The sequence below is a fragment of the Limulus polyphemus genome, unplaced genomic scaffold (assembly GCF_000517525.1).
Source record: "Limulus polyphemus unplaced genomic scaffold, Limulus_polyphemus-2.1.2 Scaffold4213, whole genome shotgun sequence".
Classification (NCBI taxonomy): Eukaryota; Metazoa; Arthropoda; class Merostomata; order Xiphosura; family Limulidae; genus Limulus; species Limulus polyphemus.
In genome coordinates, this window is record NW_013669823.1 from 5,537 (window position 1) to 7,981 (window position 2,445).

Here is a 2,445-nt window from a genome sequence, read left to right on the forward strand (position 1 = left end):
GACGTAACAGTATTTAAAAAATCCTTACTGTTAATTTTTACATTTTCAGCCAACCTTTTCGATGTCCTAATTTCCTGTTTCACCAACTTTCTTGATCTTCTCAATCTTTTGTCATATCAGTCAATTTAAATTTCTTAATGTGTTGATGCTTTTCTTTAATTTTATCTCTTATACACTTTGTGAGCCAACCTGGTTTTTTACTTGCAGCTAGCCTTTTCTTTTTATAAGAAATATTTGAATATTTACTATGAATATGCAGCAAATCACTGAACCTAAAGAGCAATGATCAGTTCCATCCAGATGTTCCCCAGTTTCCATCCTCTCGACCATTTCTATATTTGAAGTTAACAATAAATCTAAAATAGCATTGTTTCTAATAGGTTCCTTGACTGATTGCTGAAGAAAGCCATATTAAACAGTTTCCACAAATCTTTCTCCCTTATGGTTTGACTTTAGCATTTCCCAATCTACATGCCTGAAATATAATCACTCATAATTATGACTTCATTAACAGCTGAAATTTCAATCTCATTGTAAAGTATCTCACTAATTTTATCAATATCATTTAGTGGTCCATAACAAATTTCCACTAAAAGCCTTTTCCCTTTATATCCACTAATAGAAACCCAAATGAATTCAACCTCCATGCTAATATCTTTGATATCCTCAATTTCAACAAGATGTAACTCACATTTTACATATGAAGCCACTCCTCCTCCCTCTTTAGTACTCTATTCCTATTAAGTAGCCTGTAACCCTGTATTTCAAAGAAATTTCTGTCATCAAAATCATCTACGTTTAACCATGGTTCAATTTTTCCCATTATATCAAAATCCTCCAATCCTACCAGTGCTCTAATGTCATCTATTTTATTTTTTATACTACTAGTATTACAATAGTAAAATTAAGCCTAGCCTTATAACTACTTCTATACTAATTTCCTATGCTAAACTTTTTTCCGTGTCTTATTATTTTTGCATTTAATTTATTCTGGCCCTAACCACTGTCTAGTCTTAGTTTAAAACTTCCCTTACTGCTGGGTTAATAGCAGTAGCAAACAAACCAGACCTTATCTTACTTAAATGTAAACCATCCATTCCAAAAACTCTCTTCTTCCACTGAACTGCTCCAACAAGTCCAACAGCCGATCTGCTCATCCTTGCATACTAACCTAAGCCTAGCATTTAGCCCTAATGACCTACTTATAACTTCATTCCCACAGTTAATTATGGGCAGCATCCCTGACAAAATTAAGTTATGTCCTTTTTTCTTTAAATGCCTTTATCAACCCCTTGTACTTATTAATTAGATCCTCTGACCCACATTTCACAACATCATTAACCCTTATATGCACCACAAAAACTGTATCTCTGCTAGCCCCCTGTATTATATCTCCTGTTCTGTCAGTTATATCCCCGCCTGTGTCCCTGCGTAGCATAATCTGATTCTTTTCTCCCTATTTACCCAACAGACTATCCTATCCACATGCCTTGTCAAGGAATCACCTATAACTATAACCTTCATATCATCCACAGCCTTCTCTGACCCTTTTGTTTTCCTTTCCTCCAATAGTAACTTGTCTGCACAAGCCAAGGGCTCAATTTTTTGCTCAAAAGAAAAGGCTTATTACAATTAAATTCATTTCTTTGAACCCTAATAGCCCTCTTTCTAGCTTCCTGAAAGTCATTGTTAGCTGATGTATTCCTTGTCTGTAAAAGCTTAAGCTTCTCTTGAAATCCTGCTGCCATTTCCCACAGTCTACACTTCTGTTTATCTTTTGCCTCTAGGATAGCCTCCAGTTTCTCCTACAACCTACAAACTCTACATACAAATTGCACATCTTCATTACTACCTTCCTTAACTGCCAGTCGCCAAAACGTTTTCTTTACCTTAGTCGCTTTATATTGTTACGACAGCAGAGGTCACGTGACGCTTGTATCACGCCACTTCATTCTCGAACCTTCATGAAATGTCGGAAGACTACTAGATTGGGGTAGTCTTGTATATATAAGACCGGCCAAGAAACAACGTAGGGGAATGAGTAATTGAACTGCGGACAGAGAGAATATTGTTGAGCACGTGAGAAGTTCGTTGTGAATTACAGCGTTTGTCATAGAGCGACTGTTGAAATTAAGTGTATCGCAAAATTGTATTCAGAAAGAATAAACCAGTTTTATTTAAGAAAGGACTTGTATCGGTAAAGTTTCTTCGGTAAGAATTTTTACGGAAAATTAACGAACGAACGGAGACGTAACAATATATTAGGTCTTCAAGAAATTAATGTCGCTTTTTAGATGAAAAACCGAACAACATACATATATGTCAAACAAAACATTTATTAGATAAATAGTCTCCATTCTTATCAATGATGCTTTTCATCTTACAATCCTGTTGTTAATGACCTGATTAAAGAAATCACTTGGCTTTGAAGCAAAAAACATGTCG